This window comes from Elephantulus edwardii, unplaced genomic scaffold (assembly GCF_000299155.1).
Source record: "Elephantulus edwardii isolate Elephantulus edwardi_28Jun2011 unplaced genomic scaffold, EleEdw1.0 scaffold00043, whole genome shotgun sequence".
NCBI lineage: Eukaryota > Metazoa > Chordata > Mammalia > Macroscelidea > Macroscelididae > Elephantulus > Elephantulus edwardii.
In genome coordinates this window covers 12,714,632-12,736,839 of record NW_006399793.1, presented here as the reverse complement: position 1 = coordinate 12,736,839, position 22,208 = coordinate 12,714,632, and the positions used below count along the sequence as shown (strand labels likewise).

The 22,208-nt window shown below is 41.1% G+C and overlaps 1 protein-coding gene and 1 pseudogene across 3 annotated transcripts in view; one reads left to right on the top strand and one right to left on the bottom strand.

The window, feature by feature from the left end:
• The window catches only part of FAM172A (family with sequence similarity 172, member A), a 651,833-nt gene that overhangs the window by 21,854 nt on the left and 607,771 nt on the right, over window positions 1-22,208 (top strand). The gene's annotated exons all lie outside the window — the stretch shown is intronic.
• Window positions 8,152-22,208, bottom strand: part of LOC102862391 — a 27,715-nt pseudogene continuing 13,658 nt past the window's right edge.

Below are 22,208 nucleotides of genomic sequence, written 5' to 3'. Positions count from 1 at the left end.
GTATGTCAGAGCTAATGAAGATGGCACAGATTAGGACAGGGTTTAGATCTCTGTTCATAGGGTTTTTATGAGACACACTCAACTCGATGGCCCCTGACAGGAACAACAGCACCAATTCATTGTCTACATTTCCCATACATATGAAGTAATTGAAAACACCATGGCTTGACATGGGAGCACCTTATTCTTTAAACTGACGCCCTTGCTATATAACATTTTAAAGTGATCTTTGACAGCATCTTTTCCCTTGACAACAGATATTCCCAGTGCAACGTAGTTTTTGATTTCTTAACTCCTACTGTCATTGATAGTGATTGTAAACCCAAGAAAAAGAAATTGTTGACATTTTCAGTCATTTCTTTGTCTATCATGATGTTCTTTTGATACACACAGTAAGATTCCTTTGATTATTCAGTAACACAAATAAGCAGCCTTTTGATATTCTCTGCTTTCAGTCAAGATCAGCACTGATACGCTCATTCCTATTGATGTACTGCTGCATCCATTTTTTCTTTATATAAGACCATATCATTTATTAATTACTTCATTTATGTTTTCTTTCTAAGATGGTTTTTATGTCTATTTCTTGCTTAATTTCTTTGGCTAGTACTTCTGGCTCGGTGTTGAGTATTGCTGTTATTGCTATGTGCAGTTGAATTGGTTCTGACTGAGAACAACCCCATGGAACAAAGTAAAGCTGCCTCTTAGGGTCTCCTGTACTGTAATTTCTTTGTAAGCAGATTGCTAAGTCTTTTCTGCTGGTTAGTTTGAAGTGCTAGCATTTACATTCCTTATGTGAGGGTAAAATTTTCACTTTTCACCATTGAGTAAAATGTTAGCTGTGAAGTTTTAATAAATACCTTTTATCATCCTGAGGAAATTCTTTTGTAGTCCTCCTTTCCATCACAAAAGGTGGTTGGTTGACCGTTTTCAGCTATTTTTCTGCAACATCTGAAATGGTCATGTGATCCCTCTGCCCTTTGTTGCTTGCTTGCTTGCTTGTTGAAGTGATGTGCCCTTGAGCTCACTGTAGTTCATAATGACCTCCTTATAACAAGGTAGAATTGGTTCATGGTTTCCTAAGCTAATTTTTTTTTCCCCCTGGAGAAGATTGTCAGGTCTTTTGTCCCTAGGAGTGGCAGATGGGTTCAAACCACAGGCATTCTGTTAGCAGGAAAGCATTTAATCATTACACCACCAACATTCCTTTTTTTAACATAGTGTATTTCACTAATTGACTTAATGTTGCATCATCTTGCATTCCTGGGATAAATTTCAAATGGTTATGATGTATAAACCTTTTAGTATGCTGTTGGTTTAAGATTGCTAGTATTTGTTGAATATTTTGTCATCTTTTTCATATAGGGTATTGGTCTGTGATTTTTCTTCCTCCCTTAGGCCTTTGGCATGAGTATGCTATCCATGTAAAGTGAGTTACAATGTTTCTCTGCTGTTCTTCATTTCCAAAGAGTTTGAATAGATAGCTATAAACTTCTTTTTAAATGTTTGGTAGAATTCAGCAGGGTGGCTGATTGGTAATGGACTTTTCTTTGATTTTTTGGTAATGAACGAATGTCTTCACTTGTTAACAGTTGTTTAATATTTTTCCTCTTCTTGAGTTAGTAATTTGTATGTGCTAGGAATTTGTTTCATTTCTCTTAGAACTCATTGTCATAGAGTTAGAACCAACCCTCTGGTGGATTTCCGAAGCTGATCGCATGAGGGTTTGCTGTTCTTTCTTACTCCTAGCTTTTGGTGGATTGGAGCTGCCAGAGAGGCCCAGCCTTTGTGTTTTTGTTGTGGGTTTTTTTTTTAATTGAAATAATTTTAATGAACATTTACCGAGATTTTGGATTTCCGTTCATTCATTGTTGCACTTTTCTCCCTGTCAGGCCAGCCAGCCTTTGTTTTAGCAGATCACCTCCCTGCAGCCTGTGCCACCAGAGCTCCCTATCTAATTTTATGGTGTACAATTGTTCATAACATTCTCTTAAGAGTTCTTTTGTTTTGTGATGTCATCAGTGATGTTCTACACTCATTTATTTTTTAAAATTTTATTAATTTTAATGAACATTTACAAAGGTTTTGTATTTCCATTAATTCATTGTTTCACTTTTCTCCCTTCCCACCCCTCCCCCCCAGCTTGCTCTTCTCTTTGAAAAGGAAAAGAAAAATTCCTTCATTGGTATACAATCCCCCCACATTCTCCCCACCCGATCTCCCTCCCCTCACCCGCCCTGAGTACACTCCACTGTGTAACCTTCATTCTGGACTCTTGTGATAACCGTAATACCCTATCATATATCACTTTTAAACTGTTCTCTCCGTCATCTGTTTCAATGCAGTATACATAATTTATCCAGTTTTTCTTCAGTCTTACCCCAATGCTGATGCCAGTCCCATTCTACAACAGTGGCACTATGCAATATTTGTCTTTTTTGTGACTGAGATATTTCACTCAGCATAATGTCCTCCAGGGTCACCCATTTTGAATAACATTGCATGAGTTCCTTGTCTTTCAATACAGGGTAGTATTCCATTGTGTGATATACCACAGCTTCTCTATCTATTAGTTTGTTGATGGGCACTTAGATTGTTTCCAGCTCCTTGCTGTTGTGAACAAAGCTTCGATAAACATAGGTGTGCATATATCTACTTGGATAGTGGTTATGGTCTCTTTAGGGTATATTCCCAGTAGTGGAATTGCTGGGTCAAATGGTATCTCCATTTGCAACTTTTTGAGAAAGCGCCACACCGCTTTCCACAGTGGTTGCATCATTTTACACTCCCACCAACAGTGAATAAGGGTTCCAGTCTCTCCACAATCTCGCCAGCATTTGTTGCTTGCTGTTCTGTTAAATTTTGCTATTCTGACTGGGGTGAGATGATATCTCATAGTTGTTTTGATTTGCATCTCTCTTAGAGCGAGGGATTTTGACATTTCTTCATGTGCTTGTTAGCCATCTGAATGTCTTCTTTGGTGAAGCATCTGTTCATATCCTGTGCCCATTTTTCAATTGAATTATTTACCTTTATCTTGTTTTGGTACTCAAGTATTTTATAAATTCTAGATATAAGCCCCTCATCTGACATGTCATTACCAAACACTTTTTACCAGTCTGTGGTTTCCCTTTTTACCCTGTTGGAGAAGTTTTTAGATGTGCATAGGTATTTGATTCTTGGAAGGTCCCATTTATCTATTTTATCTTCTCTTGTTGTAGATTTTTCAGGATACTTGGAAAACTGTTTATGTTGTGGACTAGGACTACTAGAGTTTTTCTAAGTTTTTCTTTCATGAAGTTTATAGGTTTTGGTTTCTACACTCATTTCTAATTGCAGTTGTTAATATTTTCCTTCCTTTCGCTTACCACTTGCCAATTACTAATTAAAGAATTGTCAATTTTATAGATCTTTTTGAACAACTTGATTTTGGAGTTTTTTGTTCTTTCATCTCCACCCAAGAACAGTGCTGTTGATTGATTTCAACTCTAGGTAAATATCCATTGAATTAACAAGGAAGTTTTTTATTTTCTTACTTAAAAATTTGAATGATAATGGTATTCACTGGATTTCCTCATACGTGTATGGATATTATCCTGTCATTCACAAGTATTTCAAGATGGATCTAGAAATGACTTTTTTTAACTATGAAAGCAACTTCATTTTTCCTCATCTTTTCATCTTCAGCATAGTACATAATATCATCTGATTGAAAATGTTCCATGCCAGGCCATCTCATTTCAAAATGCCTACCTATATGTCAATATTTATGCGTTCCATTTCCTTCTTAACAATGTCCAATTTTCGTACATTCATGCTTCTTACATTCCATGTTCCAGTCACTAGTGTCCACTTACAACTGTTCCTACTTCTTTGTGTTTCCATATTTGAGGTCTCAGCTTCAGTTGACATATCTGCTAGTCTAAGTGTGCTCTATTGTACATAGGGATTTCAGTGGATCTTGGCCGAAAGCAGAGAGTATCAGAGGAATGTCTATCTGTGTTTCCCTGTGTAGATCACAACAAACTTTGACTAACTCTGAGAAGAATAGGAATACCAGAACACTTGACTTGCATATGTGAAATCTATGCTTGGACCAGGAGGCAGTCATCAGAATAGAGCAAGGAAACACTGCATGGTTCAAAATTGAGAAGGTTATATGCCCGGGATATGTCCTGTCTCCATACCTTTACAATCTATATGCAGAACATGAGGAGGAGTGTGGCATCAGGATTGGAAGAAGACCCAACAACCTGCATTATGCAGATGATACAGCTCTGCTTGCTGAAACTGAGAAGGAGAAGGACCTGAAGTGTTTGCTGCAGAAAGTCAAGGACTGTAGCCTTCAACATGGATTGAACCTCAACATCAAGAAAACAAAGATTCTCATTACTGGGCTGATTGGCAGCATTCTGATAAACAGCCAAGAGATTGAGATTGTTAACAGCTTTAGTGTTGCTTGGCTCTACAGTTAACGTTCCTGTTACCAGCAGCCAGGAAATCAAAACATGAATTGCATTGGGAAAGTCAGCTGTCAGGAAACTACAAAGTCCTGAAGAGCAACGATGTCACTTTAAAGACCAAGGTATGCCTGATTCACATCACAGCCTGTCCATCTAAGAGCTGGACTGTGAATAAGGGGATGGGAGAAGAATCCATGCATTTGAGTTGTTGTGTTGCAGAAGAGTGCTGAATATCCCATTGGGTGGCAAAAGAACAGATATGTTTTGGAGAACGTACAGCCAGAGTGTTTCTTGGTTGGTAAAGATGGTGAAGCTTTGTCTCACATATTTTGGGCATGTTGTTAAAAGAGGCTATTCTTTGGAAAGGTTCAGCAGATTTGGAAAGCTGGAGAGTCATTGAAAGAGAAGACTTTCATCTAGTTGGATTGATACAGTATCTGTGGCAGTGGACTCAAATGTGTTAAGGATGATAAGGACCTTGCAGGATAGAAGAGAATTCATATCTGTTGTTCATAGGGTGGCTCTGAGTCATGCTGCACTTAGCAGTGCTTAAGAGAGAACAAACTTGTGAGTTACAAATAGAAGGACTTTGAGGGTGTTGCTTTTAGGTTTACTGGGGGAGAGGGTGGCAGAAGGTGGCCTAGATAACATTCTCTGGATATCTTAGGTATTCTTTTTTTTTTCTTTTTCCCTTCCCCACCCAGGGGTCAGATGGCACAATCTGGGGACTGAGGAGCTCACCCTGAGGGCTGCAATGGCTCGCCCCGAGCCGGGGGCCGAGGGTAGCCCATCCCAAGCAGGGCAGCACCCCCCCAGGAGCTGGCTGGTATACTCCCCCTCCAATTGCCCCTACCCCAGTCTGGTCCCCTTGTCTGACTCTGGACTATGTGCTCAGGGATAGTGTCTCCAATTCCAGCACTACCACTTTTACCCCTCCATAAGTGGTCATACTATAGTTTGAAGTAGGTGTCACTGCCCTCCCCCTTTATATATGGTAAAGGGAACCTGAGAATTGTGAACAGACTCCCCCCAGGTCTAACCATATTTTGGCAGAAGCGTTGAACAGAACAAAATATTTGGGGCATTTAGGATATCAGTCCTCTTGTGTGTGCTGCCGCTGTTAAATGTCATCAGACTCACAGTGACTTTCAGCAATCTATTGTATAGGTAATCGTCTTCTTTGGCCTATCCAAGGAAACCCAAACCTGCAGATGGCAGGGCACACATCCCATCTCCTGCCTCCTGCGCAGGTGGCCGGTGGGGGGTGCGCGTTCCCTCCCCAGCACCGGTGGCTGGCAGGGGTGCCCCCCCAACGCCATGCGGGCACCCAGCTGACACCCACATCCCCCACCGCCGCCATCCTGGCTCCAAGAATTCTCTCCAGAACAAGTCCACCTTGGGGCAGTGTGGTGGCTTCACTGTACCAGTCTTGAGGAGGCCTGGTGCCCAGCATCCATCCTGGGTGAGGGAATCCATTGGTTCTGGCTGTGGAAGCCTCATGGAGCTGCGGTGGCTGTGTGGCGCTGGGCTCTCTGCGGGAGGGGGTTGGGAGCCGCGAGACTCACTCATTCCTCCTTGGGAATCCTTGAATTCCTGTTGTTGAGCCTTGATCGTCACTGAGGGCCAGCCATAACTGTTTAACTGTTCAATTATTGATAAGCTGAAGTCTGTAGAAGGCCATAGTGGCCCTGCTTTAAGTGGTTCGCTGCTCCCGCAGCTCACCAGGCTGTCTCTGCCTCTGCCATCTTGGATACTGTAAGTCTTTATAAAAGAGAACATCTTTACACTGTCTTTTTGCCTGGATGTATATGAAACATAATGTAAATGAAAGATTGTATGAAACACAGTGTATGTGAATGAAACATAATGTAAAGCAATTATTGCATGAAAGCCAATGAAAATATTTTTTAAAAAGGGAAAAAGATCACAGACTAGTCAGGGATTGTTACCTTTGCTCAAATGTACTGTTTTGATTAATGTGAAGATGTAAATGGTTATAACACAGTAAGCAGTCTTATTTTAAGTAAGAAACAAAGGCCAAGAATATTGCATAAATATAGAGAAATTAAAAAAAAAATTCTAACAAATTGAGAAAACAAACAAAAACAAAAAACCAAACCCCCCCAAAAAGAGAAGGGAACATCATTCTCCTAAGGAGTGGCTGGCTAACTGCAGACCTGAGCTTAACCACAGTGCAGCCCGAGCTCTCTTTATTTTATTACAAAGAGGTTAAGACTTGGATATTTTGCCATAACATAATTTAATTCATTACAGTTAGGCAAGGCATCATCCGCTCTACAAAATCCGCCTGCTGCTTTGCAGAAGAGAGATGGATAATCTCCCATATGATTTACTAAATCTTCTGTTAACCTGCTAAAGGGTCAGCTATGATTTGGTGTATACACATTGGCAAACAACAGTTAGGCTCTAGCAAAATAGTTTCCCTTGATTGGCCCAAGTAAAGGAAAACAAAGCTGCGAGTGTCTTTTCGAATGGTCACGTTTCTTTTTCCTGCTAGACTCATGAGGGGCTTTTCTCCGATCTTCACCCTGTGAACCCGATAGATCTCCTGGAGGTAAAACTCACAAAAGTGTGTAGGTCACATTGTAACTGTCCACTTTACTCTTTTAAAGTTTTTTACTCTCAAGCTAACCTACCAAACCCAAGCCAGATCACCTGCTGTTGAATTGGTGGGGAGCTTTTTGGCCTTTTATGCCTTAGAAGCAGTAATTGTCTACTCTAGACTGTCACCGATTTTCAGGGCCGCAGTTTCTCCTGTAGCCTTTAGTTCCCTGATGGATCTTCAATTTGTTCAGCTTTTTCTTACTGTAAGAATGAAAGTGAGAACTTCTAAGCTTTTTACACAGTACGTTGGAGATTGAATGCCCACAGTTTGATTTTTATTTGTTCCTTTGTACCTGTTATGTTTGGGTGTGGCATGTAGTACAGACTCTTAATCCAAATAGTATCTTAAGCAGTGAGTGAGTTCTTCTCAACCCCTCACTTTGCTCCACTGAACTATCTTAAACGGCTGTCAAAGGGGGATAGAGGCCTTTTCTATAGGTTGGACTTTGGAGTGCACTTTAAATAAGTTGACTAAGGTTTGGTTCTCAGCCCAAACAAAATTTGTTGGGTTTTTTCCCCTAACATAAAAATTCAGTTTATTTTTCTGGTTTTGACACAGTACACAAGAGGGCAAAGTGTTTCACATAATAGAATTCACTCTCAAGTCTTTGGAATGTTCATTTCTTTGGCTAAAAGGAGAGTTGCCAGGAAAATCAGGCATTAGGTGGTTGTTGTTATGTGCCGTAGAGTCGGTTGTGACTCATAACGACCCTATGTACAACAGCCCTAAACTCTGCTCTGTCCTGTGCCAATCGTACTGTCTCCGATACACTGATCCTGATTACCCCAGTCACTGAGTCAATCCACCTCATAGAGGGCCTTCCCCTCCTGCGCTGTCCCTCCACCCTACCAAGCATGATGTCCCTCTCCAAGGACCAGTCCCTCCTTACAACATGTCCAAAGTATATTAGACGGAGCCTCAGAATCCTTGCCTTCAAGGAGCCGTCTGGTTTAACCCTTTCAGGACGAATCTGTTTGTTTTCCTAGCAGTAGGCCACTAAAATAAGTGGAGAGGCGGGGGCAACACTGATGGCATTCTTGGCGGGATGGGCAACGGGGGCTGTTAGTCGCAAGCTGATTTTCTAGAACTGTTAGCTGGAACCATTTCTGGAGGCTCACGCAGCCTCAGGCTTCTGTCATCTCCACTGCGCAGGTACAGCAGGGCTTTCTGGCAGTTGCCCTTAGTGTCTTGCTGGATGAAGTAGTACAGGGACTTGCTGTACTTTCTCTTGAATTCAAATCTAATTTTTAGCATGTCCACTTTACTGCGGAAGACCATGATCCTAATCAGGATCTTATCGCAAGTTCCGTTGTTCTTCATGGAGTCGTACAGTCAGTCAGCAAAGTACAGGGGCTTGTTCTGGATATACTGGACTAGGTTCAGGAAAGCATTTTCCAAGTCTTTGACTTGCTTCTTGATGCTCTCCAGCATGTCATAAGGACTGTAGCTCTTGTACCTTTCAAACACTTTTTGCAGGTGCCACACACAGCGCTTTGTCATGATGCTGATACACTTTGGGCACAATCAGTCCTCTTCACACCAGCATCATACAGCACCCGGGCATCCTGGTCAGTCTGCTCTTGGTCAGTGACAGAGCCATCCTCTGCTCTTCTGCTCTTGGCGAGGGCAACCATCAGCTTGTGAAAGTCCCCAGATGTGTCCGAAAGAATGTCCTTCTCCAGGTCGGTCTTGTACATTTCCTTGTAGACTCTGTTGCTTTCCTGCAGCTCCTTGTTGGTCCTGGAGCAGATGATATATCAATGAGGGAGACCTCATCCGTTCCCAGCCCCTTCCTTCATGGAGGCCTTCAGCTCAGAGGCGTCATACTGAGCAGGTGTTCTCAGTAGGCCCAAAATCACTGTTTCCAGGTGGCCAGATAAGGCCTACATCAGCGCTCATGCAAGTTCCCTTTTGGTCCTTCTCTGACAGGCAAAGGCAATATCCTGCCTCTGTTCATTGCTGTGGCTGGTCAAAATGTTGACGATGGTGACCTCATCCACACTTTTGGTCTTGATGGTTGTCTCAATGTTCAAATCATCCTGCCCCACATCAAAGTTGGTGTACACCTTGACTGACCCTTATGCTCTTGGGGGTGTGGGGTGATCACCCTCCAAGCTGAGCTTGCAGAGAATTTCGTGAACAGTCTTGAAAGAGCCTGGGCCAAGACCCAAGAGCTGTGAGCCTCCCCAGATATGAAGCCAAAATTTGTTTTATAAAAGATCATTTTGGTGACTCACTCACCAATACCAAGCCTTTTTTTTGTTTGTATCCTATTCTTACTCCTTCCTACAATCTTCCAGGTGGTTATGACAAAAATTTGTACTAGTATATTTGACAAGTGGTTATAATTCAAGTATTATTGCTTACAGGTATGTTTTGATATTTTGAAACACTGTGAGTGATCATTACAGTAAAAATTTGATCCATCTTGGGAATCATACAAGTACTTCTCAGAAAATAGACATTTAAATTTTATCATTTAAAACATACTGTTGATTAAAGAAGGCATATTTATACTGAACATTTTTCATCAACAAGAAGCATGTGTAATTATTTTTATTAAAACAAGCATATGTGTTTTTGTTTTCGACTGTGATGTTACTGTTAGTGTTGTTAGGTGCCATCAAGTAAGTTCTGACTCATAGCGACCCTTTTTACAACAGAATGAAACTTGTCTGGGCCTGGCCGATCTTCAGAGTGTGGCTGTTTGAGTCATTGTTGCAGACACTGTGTAAACCATTTATGTGGAGGGTTTTCCTCTCTTTTGCTGCCTCTCTGCCTCTCTACTAAGCTGATGTCCTCCAGAAATTGACCCCTCCCGATAGCAAGCCAAAAGTACATGAAATGAAATCTCATCATCCTTGCTTCTGAGGAGTATTCTGGCTATGCTATTTCTGAGACAGTTGTGTTCATTCTTTTGGCAACCCATGGTTATAATGGTTAATATTGTGTCAATGTGGCCATGATCTTTTCTTTTTTTAAATTTTTTTTGTTTGTTTTAAGGTAAGTACCCACTGTGTTACAAATTCTAATCTGTGAACATTTATTAGAGATATAGGTAAAAATATAATCTTTATCTGATTAAGGGGAGGTCTCCTCAAGGTATGACTACCTCTTATATATGTTATATATTTGTAGACTAAGTAAAAGCTAGGAAGCTTTTTGTCTGATCTACATCTGACTTTTGCAAGCAAGGTTTATTAAGCAAAGTTTTGTCATTTGCATAATGAAGGTTATTGCTAGTCTTCCTTCAGTCCTGATGTCACATTCTTTTTCAGAGTCCAGCTTCTCAAATAATTTGTTTGGCGTGCAGTTTGAGTAGGTATGAGAAAAGGATACAATCATAGCACACACCCTTCTTAATTTTAAACCATGTAGTAGTGTTCTCTTGCTCTGTTCACACAGCAGACGTTTGGGCTAGGTTTCATAATTAAGCACAATTAAGTGTTCATTTTTCTTAATGTTAGCCATTATTTGTTATGATCTACACAGTCAAATGTCTTTGCATGCCAATAAAGCACAAATAGCCATTTTTCTGGTATTCTTTGCAAAGAATCTGCTTTGTTATACTTAAATAGTGCAAAATTAGATAGCACTTCCCGTGGTCTTATTATACAGGGTTATCTAAAGCTATTCAGTGGGCCTCAAGAAACAGACATGATTGAGGAATGTAGGTGACCAGAAAAATGGGTTTTATCTGTTCTCTTATAAAAAAAAATAATAAATTGAAGGGCATGTCTATTTAACCAATTTTTTAATCCAGTTTATATGATCACCTGATATTGATCTGAGAGCTGGACAGTGAATAAGGCTGACAGAAGAGGAATCAATGCCTTTGAGTTATGTTGGAGGGCAGTACTGAATATCCCTTGGGCTGCCCAAAGAACAAACAGTTGTATCTTGGAGAACATGTAACTGAAATGCTGCTTAGAGGCAATGGTGAAGCTTCATCTTACATACTTTGGGCATGTTGTTAGGACACATTATTCCTTGGAAAGGGAAATCACGCTTGGAAAACTGGAGGGTCAGCGGAAGAGAAGGATACCTTCAAGGAAATGATTGATACAGTCACTGTGACAATGTTGTCAGGCGTTTTGGGGGTGATATATAGATGGTGCAGAATAAGATAGATTTTGGATCTGTTGTTCATAGGTGTGCTGTGAGTCATTCGCGACTTGATGGCACTGAAAAACAATGACAACAACAAAAACAACTTATGTACTCAAGGCTGTCAAGTTGGAATTAACTCTTAGCTGACCCTACATAATTGAGTTTTCATAGGCTATAAATAGCATAGAAGGAGATTGTCTGTCTTTCTTCCTTGAGGCTGCTGATGGATTTGAATGGATTGCTTTTGTTTGGAAGCTCATTTGCCTTCCCATGAGACTTCCATCTCTGCTAAATTCTCCCTTCTAGTTTTCACATTTTCCCCCCCAAGTCGACTACAACTCATAGTGACCCTATGAACAAACCATAATCTTGCTCTGTACTGTACTATTCTCATGAGCTCCAGCATGCTGAGCCTGTTGCTGCGCTCCCTTTGTCAGTCCATCTTATTGAAGATCTTCCTCTCTTTTTGTGATGCATTTAGAAGAGTACTAAATATCCCAACTGCTGCCAGGAGAACCAACAAACATGGCTTGGACAGGATGCATCCAAAGGGCTCCTTAAAGAAAGGAAATGAAACTTGGTCTCACATACTTTGGGCATATTGTTAGAGGGGACCAGTCCTTGGAAAAAGAGAGTATTCTTGGAAAGGTGAAGTGTCAGATAAAGAGAGGAAGACCCTCAACAACATGGTGACAGTAAAAGTGGCCTCAATTATATTTTGAGGATCACACTGGATACGGCAGGATTCATGTCCATTGTTCATGTTGTTGTTGTTGTTATGTGCCGTCGAGTCGTTTCCGACTCATAGCGACCCTATGCACAACAGCCCTAAACCCTGCTCTATCCTGCGCCAACCGCACTGCCTCTGATACACCCATCCCGATTAGCCCAGTCACCGAATCAATCCATCTCATAGAGGGTCTTCCCCTCCTGTGCTGTCCCTCCACCCTCCCAAGCATGATGTCCCTCTCCAAGGACCCGTCCCTCCTGGCAACATGTCCAAAGTATGTCAGACGAAGCCCCAGAATCCTTGCCTCCAAGGAGTAGCTTGGTTTAATCCTCTCCAAGATGAATCTGTTTATTTTCCTGGCAGTCCATGGTACATTCAGTACCCTTCTCCAGCACCACAGCTCAAAAGCATCCACTCTCCTTCTGTCTTCCCTAGTCATTGTCCAACTCTCTGATGCATAACAAGCGATTGCAAATACCATGACCTGTATCAGGCGCACCTTAGTCTCCAGAGAGACACTGTTGCTCCTGAGTACCTTTGAGAGGCCCCTAACAGCAGACTTTCCCATCGTGATACGCTTTTTGATTTCCTGACTGCTGGTACCAAGAGTGTTAACTGTGGAGCCGAGCAAACTGAAACTGTGAACAATCTCAATCTCTTCATCATCCATCCTGACGCTGCTAATTGGTCCAGTGGCGAGAATCTTTGTCTTCTTGACATTGAGCCTTAGTCCATACTGAAGGCTGCAGTCCTTGACCCTTCGCAGCAAGTGCATGAGGTCCTCCTCAGTTTCAGCAAGCAGGGTTGTGTCATCTGTATAACGCAGATTGTTAATAGATCTTCCACCAATCCTGATGCCACATTTCTCCTCATAGAGCCCAGCCTCTCGGATAATCTGCTCTGCATACATGTTGAAAAGGTATGGAGACAGGATGCATCCCTGGCGTACACCCTTCCCAATTTTGAACCATGCAGTGTTACCCTTCTCTGTTCCGACTACTGCCTCTTGGTCCAAGTATAGGTTTCGTATTAGCACAATTAAATGTTCTGGGACTCCCATTCATCTCAGAGTCAGCCACAGTTTGTTATGATCCACGCAGTCAAATGCCTTTGCATAATCAATGAAACACAGATAGACATTCTTCTGGTATTCTCTGCTTTCAGCCAAGATCCATCTAACATCAGCAACAATATCCCTAGTACCACGACCCCTTCTAAACCCAGCCTGGACTTCCGGCAGTTCTCTGCTGATGTGCTGTTCTAATCGTTTTTGGATGATCTTCAGTAGAATCTTGCTTGCATGTGAAATCAATGACACTGTTCTGTAGTTTCCACACTCAGTTGGGTCACCTTTCTTTGGAATGGGAACAAATATAGATCTCTTCCAGTCAGTTGGCCAAGTACTAAAAGTCATAATCAACGTGACGACACCTAAGAACACAGCAACAGTGAGATTTCCCACTTTAACTTCTGTGCTGGTCTTGTAGCCAGTTATGAAAATTGAAGAAGATGGAGGTGGACTGATACAGAGACCATAATTGTGGATTTAAACCAAATAGAGGGTGCAAGGAAGGCACGTGATTGGACCAAGTGTCATTCTGTTGTGCGTAGGGCTGCAGGGAGCTTTTCCTGTTCTGATGACACTTAACAACATTAACGCAGAACTTGCTCCAACGATGCAAGAACATATCCTTTTCCAGTAGAGTGGCTATTTTTACTTTGTGACAATAGACATTTCCTTGGTCTAGATTGTCTATTCCTGGTTCAGACGGTCTATCCCTCAGTAATCTTTATTTGCTTTTGTTTAAGAATATGCTTTGATATGGCTTCGTAACAGTTACTATGCTAAGGATAAGAAGTGTTCTTGAAACTTTCATATGCATAGAAATGTATACTATACACATCAGTACTCTTGGTACCAGCAATCAGGAAATCAAAAGACAAATTGCATTAGGAAAATCTGTCAGAGACCTCTCCAGAGTTCTAAAGAACAGTGATTCCAGTCTAGAGCCAAAGGTACACCTTATCCAGGCCATGATCTTTGCAATTACTTACTACACATCAGAGATTGGGAGAATGACTAAGGATGACAGAAGAAGAATAATTACCTTTGAGTTCTGTAGCTTGAGAACAGTATTGAAAATACCTTGGACTACTAAGAAAAAAATGTTTGTCCTGGAGAGGGTGAAGCCAAATTTCTCCTTGGAGGCAAGGGTTTTGAAACTCCGTCCCTTAGGCATTTTGCCAGGAAGAACCAGTTCTTGGGGAGGAACATCATGCTTTGAAAGGTGGAGGAACAACACAGGAGAGGAAGACCCAGGATTGACACAGCAATTGGGATAGTGGGAATAAGTGTGTCAGAATCAGTGGGGTTGGCTCAGCATAGGGCAAGGTTTAGAGCTATGGTGCATAGGGTTTCTATGAGTCACAAGTGACTTGATGGCAGATAATATCAACATATAGTAAGATAAAGATTTGACTAACTGACAGTAGATATAAACCCTACTTGTGTCATTGATGCTTTTGAGCTCTGATTTTGGGGAAGAGCACTGAACATTCCATGTACAGCCAAAAGAAGAAACAAATAGGTCTTGGAGAGGGTGTAGTAGGAGTGCTCTTTGGAGGCAAGAATGATGAGGTTTTGCTTCACGTATTTTGGGCATGTTGCTAGGAGGTGCTATTCCTTGGAAAAGGACGATGCTGGAAGTGTGGAAGCAGCAAAGGAGAGGAAAATCCTTAACACATTGCCGCAAATGGCGACTAAGCATGGTCGTCAATTTTAAAAGTGTGCGGCAGCATGTTAACTGGGTGGATTGACATGGTAACTGCCTCAATGGGCTTTTATGTATCAGGAAGTGTGAGGATGGCGCAGGATAGAACAGGGTTCAGATCTTTTGTTCATAGGGTTGCTTTGAGTTGTACTCGACTCAGCTGCACTTAAAAACAACCACCACCACAACAGCAACTGTTAGATTTAGGTAGGAATGAAATTTGTTTATGAGAATTGCCTGTATCACAATTTAGAAGCTGTCTTAATTATCTAGTGCTGCCGTAATAGAAATATCATAAACACAAATCTTGGACAAACATTTATTTTCTCACAGTTTAGGGGAGTTCAAGAATGCTGGCGCTAGGGTAAAGCTTTCTCTCCCTGTGAGCTTTGGGAGGTCCTTGTGTCATTGATGTTTACTTTCTAGCTGTGAAATCTCCATATATCTTAATCTTTTTTGTTAAGGTTTATAGAAATTCAAACCTGGTACTGTCAACTCAATTCAAACTGGTAGGTATCCTATAGATCAGAATAGAATTTCCCTGTTAGGTTTTTAAAGCTGTAAATCTTCACTGCCACAGTCTGCCTGCCGTATCTTTCTCCTGTGGAGGAGTGATGCATTGGGACTTTCAAATTTCTGGCTATTCTAGTGCTTTAATGACTGCATCACCGCTGTTCCTACTCAACAGTTGTCATAATTATTAGGTGCTATTAAGTCAGCTCTGATGAGTAATGCCCTTATGTGTTGTTGCTGTTGATGGTTGTGGTATTATGAGCCATCAAATCAACTATGACTCATAATGATTTTATGAACAATGGGATCTGAACTCTGTCCTATCCTGTGCCATCCTCACCATCTCCAACATACCTGACTCCATTGTTACAGTCACTGTGTCAATCTGTCTCATCAAGGGTCTTCCTTTTTTGCCAACCCTCGACGTTTCCAAGCCTGATGGACTTTTCTAGTGACTAGCACCTCCTTACAGTATGCCCAAAGTATCCTTGTCTTGTTCCATTTTCTCCCAGACTGACCCTATACAACTGGACAAAATCCTCCCCTCCCCGATCCTGCATAATCTTTGCTGTGTATTTGTTGCAGTCAATATTGATCCATTTCATTGGTCTTTCTCCTTTTTACTGACTCTTTGTCAAGCATGATGTCATATTCAGTAGTTGTTGTGTGCTGTCAAGTCATAAGTGGACCCTCCAGTGATTGCCCCTCTTTCCCCTGTGGAACAGGTAGGTAATTCAAATTGTGTGCCTTTGGGATTGCAGCACAGCTTCTTACCACTAGGCCACTAGAGCAACTCAGTAATTGTTGTTGTTGTTTTGTGCCATGGAATCACCTGAACTCAATAATCAGGGCTACTTATGTTTGTGGCTTCATGATAAATAGCAAACACATTCTGAGTTCTGTTATAGCACTTTATAAACTTAATTGATTTCAGTCAGTTGAATCAGTATTGCACTTTATTCCTTTTTCAGATGTGGAAACAAAATTTCCATGTTGGGTTCTCCAAGACCACTCTCTGGGTTTGGTTTGATAATTTGAAAGAAGGGCTCACAGAATGAGAAAAAGCTATTATTGAGGCTCAATGTCAAGAAGACAAAGATTCTCACCACTGGGCCAATTGGCAGCATCAGGATGGATGGTGAAGAGATTGAGATTTTTCACAGCTTCAGTTTGCTTGGCTCCACAGTCAACAGTCTCGGCACCAGCAGCCAGGAAATTAGAAGACGTATTGCCATGGGAAAGTCTGCTGTTAGGGACCTCTCTAAAGTACTGAAGAGCAATGGTGTCTCTTTGGAGACTAAGGTGCGTCTGATACAGGCCATGGTCTTTGCTATCACTTGTTATGCATCAGAGAGTTGGACAGTGACTAAGGAGGATAGAAGGAGAATTGATGCCTTTGAGCTTTGGTGCTGGAGAAGAGTATTGAGGGTACCATGGACTGCTAGGAAAACAAACAGATTCATCCTGGAAAGGGTCAAACCGGGCTGCTCCTTGGAAGCAAGGATTCTGAAGCTCCATGCTTGGGAGGGTGGAGGTACAGCACAGAAGGGAAAGGCTCCCTATGAGGTGGATTGATTCAGTGATTGGGGTAATTGGGATGAGTGTGTCAGAGACGGTGTGGTTGGCACAGGACAGAGCAGAGTTTAGGGCTGTTGTACATAGGGTCGCTATGAGTCACAAGCGGCACATAACAACAACATTATTATTATTGTTGTATTATATACCATTGTGTTGGAACCAACTCATAGCTGACGTGGTTTTGCAGAGGCAGAAAATCTCACAGAATGAGATTGTCAGTTGTTTCCCATGAAGCACCTGGTGGATTTGAACCATGTACTTTTGGATTAGCAGCACAACTCCTCACAAATAAGCCACCAGAGGTCCTCATTATTTTAATGGTTAATGGTTATGGTTGATTACAGTGAAAGTGAAAAAATCAGAAAAAGGAAAAGACAGGACAGAGTTCAGGAGAGACCAGGCACTGGCTTCTAGTTGTCCTATTCCAGTGGAGTAAAATGAATCATCCTACTTTTCAAGAAGTAAGGTATGTTTATACATGAGAAATTCCATCAGTTAGAGATCCTTTGTGTCCATATTTTCATTGAAGATTAGTCATGCAGACGCTGAGTACCCATTTGACTGACCATAACCACTTGGACTCCAGTTTCTCCTCATGTGAAGATAGTCTAATATGTAGTGTTGTCTGAGAGTATGCATAAAACAGATGTTTAACACAACAAATTGTGGCTAACTTGAATAATGGGAATTACAGAAGCCTTAACTGTGCTCATGCAAAAACTATACTTGGACCAGTGGGTAGTAGTCAGAACAGAGTAGGAAACACTGCATGATTTAGGATTAGGAAAGATGTGTGTCAAGGATGTATCCTATCTCCATATCTTTTCAATCTGTATGCAGAATAGATCATTTGAGAGGCTAGAATTTATGAGGAGGAATGTGGCATCAGGATTGGAGAAATACTCATCAACAATCTAAGTAATGAGAATGATGCAACCTTGTTTGTTGAAACATAAGAGGACATGAGGCATTTGCTATATGAATTGAAGCCCAATATCAAGAAAACAAGGATTCTCACCACTGTACCAGTTGGCAACTTCAAGATGGACAGAGAAGAGATTGAGATTGTTAATAACTTCAGCTTTCTTGGTTCCACAATCAATACTCTTGGCACCAGCAGTCAGAAGTCAAAAGACGAATTGCATTAGGAAAGTCTGCTGTCCAGTACCTCTTGAGAGTACTGAAGAGCAACAATGTCAATTTGGAGACTAAGGTGCACCTGATACAGGCCATGATCTTTGCAATTATTTGCTGTGCATCTGCGAGCTGGACAGTAACTAAGGCTGATAGATGCCTTTGAGTTGTGGTTCTGGAGAAGAGTGTTAAACATACCCTGGACTGCCAGGAGAACAAACAGGTCTGTTCTGGAGTGGGTGAAACCAGACTGCTCTCTGGAGGCAAGAAGTTTGAAACTCCATTTCATATACTTTGGGCATATGGCCAAGAGGGACCAGTGATTGGAGAGGGACATCATGCTTGGAAGGGTGGAGGAACAGTGCAGAAGAGGATGACCCATGATGGGATGGATTGACTCAGTGATAGGAGAAATCAGATTAGGTTTGCTGGAGACTATGTGATTGGGTCAGGATAGGGCAGGTTTCAGAGCTAGTGTACATCGGGTCAGTGTTAGTCCAGGTGACTTGATGTCACACAACAACAACAACAACAAGAAAAACAATAACTATACATTGAATTATTAGCTTGAACTCTCTGGTTAATTTTATTTCAAGACCAGGATAATGCTGAGACACTCTTTAACAAGTCTGATATTCTAAAGGTTTGTAGATTATCTCATAGGAGTTGTCAAGGGTTAGAAATTTCTTTGAAGTTAGGGTTTCGTTACTCCAGCACAGTATGGTTAGAAAGAAGGTTAAGTGACTTGCAGTAGGTAAATGCAAAAGAGTAAGTGGCAGAATTAGAATCTGAGCACAGGCATTCTGACTACAGAAGCAGTGTTTTAATAACCATAGTTTATTGCTTTTTTATATAATTTCTGACAATAACAGAAGTTAGTGTGTTTGAGGCACTTGCAAGTTTTATTCAGAAATTAAGAAGTGCATGGTAGCAACTGTAGGCTGATCCTACTGATCCCTTGAGGGTTATTAATAGTAACAGTGGATTCAAGCATATCACAGATTGTGAGGATAGGGCAAAGTTGTTCAAGTCTGGTGTTCATAGGTTTGCTTTGAGTTTTAGTTGACTTGCTGGCCACTGACAATAACAGTAACATTAGTGTTAGAGCTTTTTAAGTTTTTGAGATAGAATGTCAGCACCTACTCCCAAGTCCCCTAAACCTGTAGAAGGTAGAAACTTGCTGAAAAATCAGTTTACATTTCCTTTTGCCTATCTTTATGTATGTAAATATCAATTGACTGAGGAAGTAAGATTAGAAATTTAATTATTTCTCATATGACTTTTAAAATTACTGCTTGAAGGCTTAATAGTAAGAGCTGTTTTTCTCGTTTACAGTTTTATGAATTCCCTTAATATCAGTTATAATTACACTCAACGTCACATACTTGTGATATTGAGGTTATTTTTGTATTTATGTCTATCTGCAAATCTTGTGTGGAATAAATAAGACTTGGCTGAAATTCAGTAATCATTCTTTAGAGAAAGAGAACCTCTCTCTGACTCATGCACACTGAGATGGGTAAAAAGAGAAATAATAATTTATTAAAGATTTAGCTCATGAAATTTTGGGTACCAGGAACTTAAAAATCTTTAGCAGGTGACACACCTTAGTTTCTGCTGACTTATATGATTATGGGAGCTGGCAAGTCCAGAAACCATATGCCAAGTGGTAGATTGAAGATTTCCTGTGGTCTAATGTCTCAAGATCTATATTGATGATGTTGTTAATGTGTTGTTAGTTGACTACAACTCATAGCAATCAGATAATAAATAGATCCGAATATTGCCCCATCCTGCGCCATCCTCACCATCCTGATGTCAGTCCATCTTGTTAAAGGGATCTTTCTCTCTCTACCTTCTTCCTTTACCAGCATGATTTTTTCCCTGAGCACTGACCTCTCCTGGCAACATGGCCAAAGTATATGAGATGGAATTTCACCCATCCTTGGCTCTTGGGAATACCCTGTTTGCACTTTCTCCAAGGCAGACTTGTTTGTCCTTTGGTGTTCAGTAGTCTTCACTAATGCCACAATTCAAAGGCATCACTTCTTTTCTCATTCATTGTCCAGCTGTCACTTGCATAGGAAGTAATTGAAAAGACCATGGCTTGGATCAGGCACATCTTTGTGTGTGTGTGTTAGTGTGTGCGCGTGTGTACCATCAAATTGGATCAGACTGGTACAGGAGGCGATTGTTCCTCCTTCTTCAGCAGAGCATCTGGTGGATTTGAACTGCGCACCTCTGGGATTGCAGTGCAGTTTCATGCCACTAGGCCACCAGAGCTTGCCCACATCTTTGTTTTTAAACTGACATCTTTATCCTTTAAGACTTTGAAGAAGATTTTGACAACATCTTTCGATTTTTTGACAGAAAATCGGTGTCTGGCACCAGGGATATAATTAATTGCTGATGTCAGATGGATCCTGGCTGAAAGAATACCAGAAGACTGTCTATTCGTGCATTATTGACTATGTAGAAATGTTTGTGTGAATTATAACAAGTAGTGACTCACATTGAATAGAATGAGAGTCTCAGAGCACTTGTGTTCATCTGAAACTTATACCTGGACCAGAAGGCTGTTTTGCAGACAAAACAGGCAAATACTGCACGGTTTAAAATCAAGAAGGGACTATGTTGGGGTTTTAGTCTCCATATCTTTTCAATCCGTATGCTGAGAAAATAATTTGAGAAGCTGGACTCTATGAAAAGGAATGTGACAGATGAGAGGGAGACTCATCAATAACTTGTGTTATGCAGATGATACAACCTTGCTTGCAAAAAGTTAGGAGAACTTAAAGCACTTGTTATAGAAGATTAAGGGATGCAGCCTACAATATAGATTGTATCTCAGTGTCAAGAAAAAGATTCTGATCACTGGACCAGTAGGCAACATGATTATGGATGGAGAAGAGATTGAAACTGTCAACAAACTCTTACTTGGATCCACAGTTAACACCCTTGGTACCAGCAGTTAAAAAATAAGGTGATAGATTGCACTGGGAAAGTCTGCAGTTAGGGAGCTCTCCAAATTATTGAGGAGTAATGATGTCAGTTTGAGGACTAAGGTGCATGTGATTCAGGCTATAGTCTTTCTAATCACCTGCTATGCATCTGGGAGCTGGACAATGAATTAGAGATGATAGAAGAAGAATTGATGCCTTTGAGCTGTGGTGTTGGAGAAGACCACTGAACACCCTATGGATGGCCAAAAGAATAAATAAATATGTCTTAGAGAGGGTGCAGCCAGAGTGCTCTTTGGAGATGAGGACTATGAGACTATATGACTCACATACTTTGGGTATGTTGCTAAGAGGGGCCTATTCCTTGGAGAGGGACATGATGCTCAGAAAGGTAGAGGGTCAGTGAAGGAGAGGAAGACCCACAACCAGGTGGATTGATGCGGTGACTACCTTAGTGGGCTCTGATGTGTCAGGAAGTGTAAAGATGGCACAGGATAGGACAGGATTCAGATCCACTGTTGGTAGGGTTACTATGAGTCATACTCAACTTGATGACACCTAACAAGAACAATCACCACCACAACCAGTGTTGATTTCGAATTCAGGCAAAGTGAAATCAGTAGCACCTTTGTCATTTCTCTATCTATCATGATGTTGCCTATTGGTTCAGGGGTGAAGATTTTTGTTTTCTTGATGGTGATTTGTAATCCGTACTGAAAATTTGAAAATTGTAGTCTTCAATGTGCAAGATTCACAGGCTTAGACAATTCAGAGATGCAAAAAGAGAGAGATATTCTGCTAAGATACTATTTATAGGCTGGAATTAGAACACATTTTAAGGGAACCTTCATTTTTATTTATTGATTATTGTACGTTAGTTAATATAATGTAAGGTAATCTTATTGCAATACGTTATGGAACAGCAGGTATACTAATGTTTGGCCAAACCATTGGAAACAACCATACTAAGTTAACATCTTATTTAATCATTACAAGGTGATATTATATGTAAGTATTTTAGGAAAATAGAATAAATCATACTAGTTACCATGCTATTTTAACCTTTAAAATAGACATTTCATTCTTACCTGTTATAATATTGTTGTTGTTGTTGTTATGTGCCGTCGAGTCGCATGCGACTCATAGCGACCCTATGTCCAACAGCCCTAAACTCCGCTCTGTCCTGTGCCAATCGCACTGTCTCCGACACTCCCATCCCAATTATCCTAATCACTGAATCAATCCACCTCATAGAGGGCCTTCCTCTCCTGCGCTGTCCCTCCACCCTCCCAAGCATGATGTCCCTCTCCAAGGACCGGTCTC